The sequence below is a fragment of the Rana temporaria genome, chromosome 8, assembly GCF_905171775.1.
Source record: "Rana temporaria chromosome 8, aRanTem1.1, whole genome shotgun sequence".
Taxonomy (NCBI): Eukaryota; Metazoa; Chordata; class Amphibia; order Anura; family Ranidae; genus Rana; species Rana temporaria.
The window spans coordinates 147974097-147985137 of record NC_053496.1 but is presented as its reverse complement, the minus strand read 5'-3'; positions in this window follow the sequence as shown (position 1 = coordinate 147985137).

Below are 11041 nucleotides of genomic sequence, written 5' to 3'. Positions count from 1 at the left end.
AACCAACTTTCCAGCTACACCTTGGTAGACTGGACTAACCGCCCCTTCAGAACCCATACCACCTCTGGGTAATGGCATTCACTTTAGGGTAATTTCTTCTCCTGCAAAGTCCAAAACACCCGCCACCAGCACCCAAAGGTAACTCCTTACCTTTGGGCGCACCTCCACACCCTCAATCCTCGCTGGACGCCGTCTTGCAGGCCCAACACCCACATATCAATCCCCACATCCGTCAAATGTACGCCATCTCTCCGCAGGTACCTCCACGTATCCACTTCCAATTCAGGGTGTCTAACCACCAACCCGCCATTCCTGATTACGAACTTAGCCACATCCCGATTGATCTTCCTCCTGGCCCTGTTCACTCCTTCCCACGATCTAGCCATGATGACCTGCCCACAATGTCGGAACATATCACTACCGTTTCCGGGTAGGACATGCGAATCCTCAAAAAATCTAACTTGATGTCCCGTGCGACATCTAACATGGTACGAACCCCAAGGTCGTTGCCCCCCGCATGTATAAACAAAACATACGGCAGACGATCCAACCGTGTAAACTTATGCACTTCCGGCACCACCCTGCTCCACAACATCCCCGGGAACCCCAACTACCGCACCATCGCTTCCTGTCTTGAGACCCCCAGCTGGCGACCGTCCGGTCGCATGTCTGCTCTCTTAGCCCCCCAATGAAGGAGTGGCCCATTATCCAGACCAGTCCTTGTCCCGCACCTGTAAGAGTGTGTTATATCCTCTGTGTTGTGAGGGACACAAGACTCTGCTCTGATACAATGGATGTTTATTCAGTACAGGCTGTACACTGCAACATGCATCTCAGGACATTACATATCTCTGCTTCCTACATGTGGTCTCTCTAAGATGGCTACTATGCCCCTTGACCCTTGTCATCACTGCTGGGTGGAGCCAGCCTTAAAGTGCCAGTACATGTGGAACCCTTCAGGTATAACACCGTCCATCCATCCCTAAAAACAAAACAAAAAAAAAAACAATAACAGGCACAAAACATTAACTGATAACTGTCCAATAACAGTCCTCCAAACACAGGAGAATTACGGGTCTTCAAGCTTCCAGGAACAGTTGCAGGGTTAATATGTCATCGGATCACTTCCGTCGGCCCCGTCGAAAGTCTCGTAACCGCTCTTGCAACTGAAACCGGTCAGGAGGGCGACAGTGTCGTTGAGGCCGGGCATCCAGCGATTCGGGACCAGAGGAAACAGGGCTGGCCGGAATGGGTACCGGCGGGGCCAAGAAGGGATCCCCCAGCTCAGAGGGTAAACAGACCTCTGGACCAGAGCTGGAGGGCTCTGTTGGAGCTGAGTTCAAAAGTTCAGAGTCCCCACAATCATCAGTCTCTGTGCATCCTGATTCGCTGGGAGAAGATCCTTGAGACACTGGTGGTTCAGCCGGCATCAGAGATTCGGGCAGTTGAGAACAAGGACGCAGTTGGTCCGCATGACGTCTGCAAATGGAACCATCTTCCAGGCGGACCTTGTACATCTTGGGTCCCAAAGTCTCTGCAATGACAGCAGGAAGCCAACGGGTGTTGGAAGCCCCATAAGATCGGGCCCATACCTTTTGTTGGGCTGTGAATCGGGGGAGCTCATTGTGTTGGACCATCTTGTCTTGGGACTGTAGTACATGTTCCTGGACTGTTTGAGGGCGGAGCATATCCAAAACAGTCCATGGCTGCCGCCCCAGAAGGAGTTCTGCTGGAGTTTTCCCAGTGGTTGCATGTGGTGTGTTTCTGTAAGCAGAAAGGAAGGAGTCCAGCTGTTGGGGTGACAGGGACTGTTGTTTACTTGCAGCCACTGTAGCTTTGAAATAGCGTTTAAAAGTCTGCACAAACCGCTCTGCTTGACCATTTGTAGCCGGGTGGTAAGGTGCGGTCAACTTGTGCTTGATGTTGTGGGCAGTCAGGAAACGCTGAAACTCCTGACTGGTGAATTGTGCACCGTTGTCTGTGACGATTTCTCTGGGGTATCCAAACGTAGCAGCGAGATGTAACAGTATGGAAACCGTTGCCTTAGTCGTTGGCTGAGTAACAGGAATGACCTCAGGCCACTTTGAATGGGCGTCCACTATGATCAAGAAGGTGTGTCCTCTGATCGGGCCTGCAAAGTCCAAGTGTAGGCGAAACCAAGGAACCGTGGGCCAAGTCCAGGGCTGGACGCACCCTCGAGGAGGGTCTCTTGCCGTTTGTGCACATCCAGCACAAGCATTCACATATGTTGTGATATCTGAGTCTAGGTTTGGCCACCACACATAGCCTCTGGCCTTTTGTTTCATACGTGTGCTCCCGGGATGACCAGTATGTAGCAAGTCCAGAATGTGTCTCCGGAGGGTCTGTGGAATGATCACTCGGTCTCCCCATAAAACACAGTTGCCAGCCACAGTTAATTCCATACGCCTACGGAAATAAGGTTCATACTCCTGTGTGACAGTTGCAGGCCAACCGGACCGGACCCAGGAGAGTATTGTTTTCAGAAAGGTATCCTTGGTTGTATGGGCTGCTATCTCCCCAGAAGACAAGAAGGACAGGCTGGTGTAACGACAACTCCTGACTGGTGGAGTAGAGTCCATGGACCTCCCTGTCAGTCGGGACATAGCGTCCGCATTAGCATTGGCATCATGACCACGATACTGAATTTTGTAGCTGTATGCCCCCAAGAACAGGGCATAACGTTGGAGGCAGGCCGCAGTAGTCTGGGAGATGCCTTTGTCAGGGCTAAAGATCTGAAGGAGTGGTTTATGGTCCGTCAGTATGGTGAATTCCCTACCATACAGGTAAAGATGAAACTTCTTAATTGCCCATATAAGCGCAAGTGCCTCTTTGTCAATGTGTGAGTAATTGCTTTCTGCTTTTGTCAAAGACCTGGTGGCAAATGCCACTGGTTTTTCTGACCCATCTGGTAAGATTTGGGATAGTACCGCCCCCAGACCATAGGGTGAGGCATTACAAGCCAAGGTGAGAGGCTTCTGGAGGTCATAGTGCACAAGCATGCGTGACGCCAACAGCTTCCGCTTAGAAACTTCAAAAGCACGTTGGCATGCAGCCGACCAGTCCCATCTGGAGTGTTTCTCCAAAAGCTTGTTCAACGGAAACAAGGTGTGTGCCAGATCTGGCAGGAATTTGTGGTAATAGTTTAGCAAGCCAAGGTATGATCGCAGCTGCTGGACGTTGGTTGGGGCTGGAGCTTTGACTAAAGCATCAACCTTGGTTTCTGTGGTGTGTATACCTTCTGCATCCACAAGGTGGCCACAAAACTCCAATTTAGGCACCATGAACTGGCATTTTGCTAAGTTCACTTTCAGACCCTGTTCTTGGAGTCTCGCCAACACAAGCTCCACATTCTGCTTGTGTTCCTGGTCGGTCCGTCCTGTAATGAGCATGTCATCTAGCAGGCACTGAGTGAAAGGAATGTCCGCCAAAATCTCATCCATTTTTCGTTGCCAAATGGCTGGGGCAGAGGCTACCCCAAACACCATCCGATTATATTCATACAGTCCCTTGTGGGTGTTGATGGTCAGAAACTTGCGGGAAGAATGATGGACCTCAAACTGTAAATATGCTTGTTTGAGATCAAGCTTGGTGAACTTTTGACCCCCTGCAAGAGAGGCAAAAATGTCATCTACTCTGGGTAGAGGATACTGGTCTATTTCCAGTTGAGAGTTCAGTGCCATGCGGAAATCGCCACAAAAGCGCAAGTCCCCATTCGCTTTCTTTACCGGTACAACTGGTGATGCCCACTCGCTGTGTTCTACCTTTGAGATGACACCTTGTTCCTCCAGCCGACTTAGTTCTGCTTCCACACCTGCTCGGAGTGCGAAAGGTACTGTCCGAGCTTTGAAGAACTTAGGCTGAGCATTGGGTTTCAGCTTGAGTCTCACACAGTCATGCTTTATTTTTCCCAACTGGTCATCAAAAATCTTTGGGAACCGCTGCTTCAGGGACACCACCCATCTCTCATTATCTCCTAATGGAATGGTAACGGTGTTACAGGGACTTATGGCGATGTCTGGCATACCAAAGTGAGCAATCCAGTCTCTCCTGAAGAGAGGGGGTACCCCATTTTCTAGGATATATAATGGCAGTCTCTTTGTCTGACCCTTGTACAATACCTTTACTTTTGCGTAACCCAGTGGGTGGAGTATCTGCTTTGAGTATGTCTGCAGTTTGATTGGTGTTGGGCGGACAGTTTTTCGGGTCTGAAGTTGTCTCCATTGTTTCTGGGTGATAACTGAAACTGCTGCTCCTGTGTCTACATCCATCCTGAGTTTCTTTCCCTCAACGGTTACATCTACAGTCATTGCAGAGGGTGCTGACTCAGATGATGATGTATATCTTCCCACCATATATGTCTTTGTCTTGGGGTTCAGAGGTTGTTTCTCTTGCACCTTCTTGCTACGGCAAACTCGTTTCAGATGGCCGGTCCTACCGCAATTATGACAGGTCTGATCCTTAAACCGGCAGACTTTGTGATCATGGTCTGTATTCCCACAACGGTGGCAAGCTGACTCCCGGCTTGGTGGGGGTCTGTATTTCCAGTTTGCAGCAGTTGGTTTGACTGCTGTTCTGAAAACTTCCTGCTTCACCTCTTCCCTTCTGCTCTGGGGGTTCAATTCCTCTGTATCTTTCACAGCCATTTCCATCACTGAAGCTATCTCAATTGCCTTTGTAAGGGTAAGGTCTTTCTCTGTTAACAGTCTCTTTTGTGTTGACTCACAATTCAGTCCCATAACAAACTTATCTCTCAGTGCAGTAGGTAGGTAGTCCCCAAAAGAACAGGTAGAGGCTAGTCTGCGAAGGGCGAGCACATAAGCTTTAATCTCTTCACCTGTCTGCTGCTGCCTCTGATAGAAGCGAAATCTTTCTGCAATTTCTAATGGTTTATGCTGGAAGTGATCCTCTAGCAGTGTCAGCAGCTCTGCCAATGTCTTAGCTGCTGGTTTTACAGGGGAAAGCAGATCCCTAAGAGTGTCATATGTCTTGGCCCCAACCACTGTCAGAAACACTGCTACTTGCCTGTTGTCTGGGATGTCATTTGCACTGAAATACTGTTCCAGCCTCTCAACCCAGGAACTCCAGGATGTCTGTTCTCCATCAAACTCACTTAATGTCCCGATTAATGACATCTTCCTGCTGGGATCTGTGATTGCTTTTATCCAGGTGACAATCCACAATGTCTTTGTCTCTCTCTCTCAGACTGATAGACACTTTGTAAATCCCATTCTCGTCGCCACTGTTATATCCTCTGTGTTGTGAGGGACACAAGACTCTGGTCTGGTACAATGGATGTTTATTCAGTACAGGCTGTACACTGCAACATGCATCTCAGGACATTACATATCTCTGCTTCCTACATGTGGTCTCTCTAAGATGGCTACTATGCCCCTTGACCCTTGTCATCACTGCTGGGTGGAGCCAGCCTTAAAGTGCCAGTACATGTGGAACCCTTCAGGTATAACAGAGAGTAAACAAGAAATCCATCACACAAGGCCCCCAGGAGACGCTCCCATCCCCTACCACCAAACTGTTTCCTTACCAAAAAACCTGGCCCACCCCCTACCAACATTGGAGGTGACCCCTTAGACTTTTTTGGGCTACCCCTATTGGCCCGCACCACCGCTCACCCCAACCTTCACCATGAGCTGAGGTCTAACATATAGTCGAAACCTCCTCGACTCCCATCTGCCGATCCTCTTCACCATGTCATCATCCAAACCACTACGTGCCGCTTCCGTTGCGGCCCCAATCCGAAAAGAATGCGCCGAGAACTCCTTCGCCACAAGGCCCAAAGCCCCCAGACACCTTCTGAACACCGTCACGAATTGATACCGCGACAAAGCTGTCCCATCCTCATGCAGCAAAAATGATCCGCCCAACTTTGGCCGCACATCCAAAAATTCCTGCACCACCCTAACTGGGCACAACTCCGACCCCCCAATAGGGAACACTCGCACCACCTTGCCCTTCCCTTTCTGATCCGCCTTGGACTGACGCAACAACAATGCGACCCCTTCTCTGGCCCACACCACATCCCCGGCTAACATGCCACCCTGTGCAGTTTTCGAGGGGCTAACCAACTCCCCCACGCGAAAATCTCCAAAGAACGCCAGCGCGAAAGCCGCCCGAAACAACAACACCTCAAACCGGGACGAACACAATGTCCCCAACTCCCCCATAATTCCCCGCAGAATCTCAAACGACACCGGGCGCCGGGAATCCGACCGACGCCCTTGCTTCCTGTAACCTTTTAGAGCCTGCCGAACACAGAATTCCTTAGTAAAGTCCGGACGCCCTTGTCACTTAAACAGAAAGGCCAAACCGGCCAACTTTTTGTCCAACATGGACTGAGACACCCCAGCCTCCATGTTCCTGGCCACGAAATAAATCACCAATCCCCTGACCTCGGGACCGGCCGGGTCCACCTCGGCCTCACTTACCAGAGCCTGCCACTCCGACCAGATCTTCTCATACCCCAAGTACTCACACTTACTGATTTTCTGATCCAATTGGATACGATTCCAACGGAATCCTCCAAAGCCACTCCGGACAGGGGACCCCTTGCTCCTCCGCCTCCGGCACCAACTCCCGGAACCTGTCCCACTGAAAGCGAGACAAGGCGTCAGCCACTACATTCTCCACCCCCGGCAAATGCACTGCATACACAAATATGTTCATCTGCAAACAGCGCAGCACCAGGTGCCGCAATAGCCGAATAACCAGAGGAGAGGACGCTGTAACTCTGTTGATAACCTGGACCACCCCCAGATTATCACCATGGAAATGCACCTTCCGGTCCCGGAAGGACGAGCCCCACAATTCCACCGCCAGCACCACCGGAAACAGTTCCAACAGCACCAAGTTCTTCGTGAACCCCGCCTCCAACCAGGACTGGGGCCAAGAGCCCGCACTCCACTGCCCCTGAAAATACGCCCCAAAACCTGCACCTACGGCCGCATCCGTGAACAACTCCATGTCGAAGTTACTGATCGGACCGGACTTCCATAGGGCCCTGCCGTTGAAGGACTCCAAAAAGGAGTGCCACACCAACAGATCTTCCCTATGTTCCTTTCCCAAATGCACATAGTGCCTAGGTGACCTGACCCCTGCCGTGCTCGCCGAGAGGCTCCTGAAAAAGACCCTCCCCATCGGGAGAATGCGGCACGCAGAATTTAGCTTCCCCAGGAGCGACTGCAGCGCTCGGAGTTGCACCTTCCGTAAACCCACCATCACGCCAATCTCGGCCTTGAGGCCCTCCAGCTTGTCCAGCGGCAACCTGCATTCCATCTTCTCCGAATCAATCACAATCCCCAAGAATTGGATGACCGACCTTGGCCCTTCCGTTTTTTCGGGCGTCAGCGGCATGTCAAATCGCTCCGCAATGTGTTCCAACGTGGCCAACAACACTGCGCAAACACGTGACCCCGCCGGGCCAATGCAGAGGAAGTCATCCAGATAATGGATCACGGAGTTTACTCCGGACACATCCCGAACCACCCATTCCAGGAATTAACTAAACTGTTTCGAACAACGCACATGAAATGGAGCAGCCCATCGGCAGACACTTGTCCACGTAGAACTCACCACCCCAGTGACAGCCCAAAAGCCTAAAACTATCCGGGTGGACCGGCAGAAGCCGAAAAGCAGCCTCAATGTCCGATTTGGCCATCAAAGCCCCCCGGCCATACCGCCTAACCCAGCCCACCGCTGCATCGAAAGAGGTGTAACACACCGTACAATCCTCCATGCTGATAGCGTCATTGACCGACCCCCCCTTTGAAAATGACAGATGATGAATGAGCCGAAACTTGTTCGGCTCCTTCTTAGGCACCACCCCCAACGGGGAAACCACCAAATCGTCCAGGGGAGGCGAGACAAATGGGCCCCCCATCCGGCCCAGCGCCACTTCCTTCCGCAGTTTCTCCGAAACCACTTCCGAGTATTGCAACGCGGAGCGCAAATTCTTAGACACCGGGGGGCCCACAGACAAATTGCATGGAATACTAAAGCCCACTGAGAAGCCGCTTTCCAATGACAGGGCGGCCGCCCTGTCAGGATATCTACCGAGAAACGGTCGCATCCTTTCCACCATCACCGGAGTCCTCCCTGTTACTTGCAGAATCTCCGGAACGTCCCTTGCCCTGCTTAAAACAACGGGAAGAGGGGTGATTGCCACCACAGCCGGAGCACTCATGCTTAAACCGGCAGGACCCTCCGAACTTGCAGTTTCCCTCATTAAACTGCCAGCAGACCCCCCCGACATAAGCCACATCCAAAGGCCAATGTCCTTAGTGTCCCACCTAATATCCGGCCTAATAGCCCGGCGTTGCCGGAACTGCTCATCATACCGGAGCCACCCCGTGCCTCTGTAACACCCGTAGGCCTCACTAATCGCCTCCTGATAGCTGAAAAGCGCCGAACAGTGTTCAGGGTTCTTCTCACCGATCGCACTCGCCATGATCGAATATGCCTGCGACCAGTTCGCAAAAGTCCTAGATATAAGCCTATACCTCCTCTTCTCCTCGTCCTCTTTCTTGGATTCCTCCGGCTTAACCCCATCCAGGTTAAACTTCTCCAAAGGCAATAACGCGAATATCTCCACGTATTCACTTTTCCAAATTTTTTCCGGTACCTCCTGCTTCAAATGCTAACCCAGGGGTGCCTCATAACACGTATAAACCTCCCCCTTAGCTGCGTCTGCCAACTGGACCAAATCTCTCTTCTTCGCGGAATCCACCACCACATCCCCTTTGTCGGTAGGCGGCGCAACAGTGCGCCCACCACCGCGCCCTGCCCCTTGTCCACGGGCAACATCGCCCCAGTCAGAGAAACCCCCTTCGCGGACGCCGTCACCCCGGATCCCCCCGATGGACCCCAGGCTGCCGCCGGGCTAACGGAGGAGCTGGACCCCCCCTTCAACTGGCTCACCAATGCCTCCAGACCCACCAAAAAACGTTGCAAACCCGCATCCTCACCCGACTGTATCCCCTGGTCACCAGACTTACCACCAACCCCCCCTGCCACCGCGGGCACCACTAACTGACTACGAGGACCCTCCCCCCATCCCCCCACTGACACCCCAACAGTTTTTGACAAAGAAGAATAAGCCGAAAGTGACTTACCGGGCTGACTGGAAGCAATCCCACCAGCCGCACGGCTCGACTCCCGCGCTGCGACCTCCGTCTTGTGCACGGCCTCCTCTTCAGACAGCTCCCCTCCGATCGATCACCAGGCCGGACCTCCTCCTCGGATGAAGGACCACCAGGCGACACGTGCCTGGCTGCCGCGGGCCCAGAGCTGGACTCGCTCTCACTGCGCACCCTGGACCCGTGCACCGATTTCCCCGTCGCTTTTCTGGGTGCCGCACTCTCTCTGCCGTCTTCCACTCCCCCTCGCCCTCTCACCCTGGGGCTGGATTGGAGGTGGCTGGCCGCGGATGATGAATAGCCAGCCACCGCAGGGACAGATGGTTCTTGCCGAGGCTCCCGGACCTCCGGTGCACAACCGGGGTTGGAGCCCGCATCCTCTTGATCTACACGTCGGGCGGGCCTTGCCGCCGCATTGGAGCCCCCTGGCCGCCCCCCCTCGCACCGCACTGCCGCTCGGTGGGTGATTCAGGGCCCCCCCTCACCGCCGCTGGGGCTCCCCTCCCTTCTACATGATCGGGTGGATGGTCCCGGTGAATACCGGTCCGGGGCCCGCGATCGCCGCCCACGAGTGGTCTCCCCCCCCCCCCTACCTGCACTGATTCCCCCTGTGTGAGGAGAAGGCCCAGCTTGGCCTGCAGCCACCCCCCCCCCCGCCGATAAGCTTCCTCCCTGAGCTGGGCGAGCATTGCTTCTATCCCAGCCATGGTTCTGGCAGAGCAGAGTAATCCCCCAGCAGAGTGGAAGCTATAAAACTAAAGATTCTGGCAGAGCAAAGAAATCCCCAGCAGTGTCCTACCTCTAAACTTCTCTCCTCGTGTGTTACCCGGGAAGCGTGGGGAGGAGGAATTTATAACCTCTCCTCCCCCTAGCTCTGCTTCCCTGCTAACCACTCCCACAAAACCAGAGCAGGGTTTTGTTAACCCTGTCATGGCCGGCCCTGCGCCTATTGCAGGTTCTGTCTTTGCTCCGGGCCTCCCTGGAACTCCAGGATGTCTGTTCTCCATCAAACTCACTTAATGTCCCGATTAATTAGATTTTCCTGCTGGGATCTGTGATTGCTTTTATCCAGGTGACAATCCACAATGTCTTTGTCTCTCTCTCTGACTGATAGACACTTTGTAAATCCCACCCTCGTTGCCACTGTTATATCCTCTGTGTTGTGAGAGACACAAGACTCTGGTCTGGAACAATGGATGTTTATTTCAGGTCATCTGTACACTGCAACATGCATCTCAGGACAGTACATCTTATCAGCTTCTTTACATGTGCTCTCTCTAAAATGGCTACTATTCCCCTTGACCCTTTTCATCACACCTGGGTGGAGCCAGCCTAAAAGTGCCAGTACATGTGGAACCCTTCAGGTATAACACAAAGTTCAAATCCCAGGGACATAAGGCAGACTTGACTGGTGGGTTTATCCGCAGTACTCCCTGAATGAATGCCTGGACTAGGGAATGAAATGCCAGTGGTCTCTGAAAAAGGACTGATAGAGTCAATATTTGACCCTTGATGGTACTCAGGGCTAATTTCATATCCACTCCTAATTGGCAAAAGGCGAGAATCCTACTTATGGCATACTTTTGAGGATCCCACCCTCTGGATTCACACGAGGAAACATACGCCTTCCAGACTCTGTAGTAGATAAGCCTGGAGGCTGGCTTTCTAGTATTAATGAGTGTAGAAGGAACTGGAACCGAGAGCCCTCATTTCTTCAAAATGTAGGTCTCAGTAGCCAGACCCTCAAATTTAGCTTTTGTAAGGAAGGGTGGAACACTGGACCCTATGACAGCAGGTCGTGACGTAGTGGAAGCACCACCAATTTGGGGCCACTAAGAGTACTGGTATTCCCTCCTTTTTTGATCCTGCAC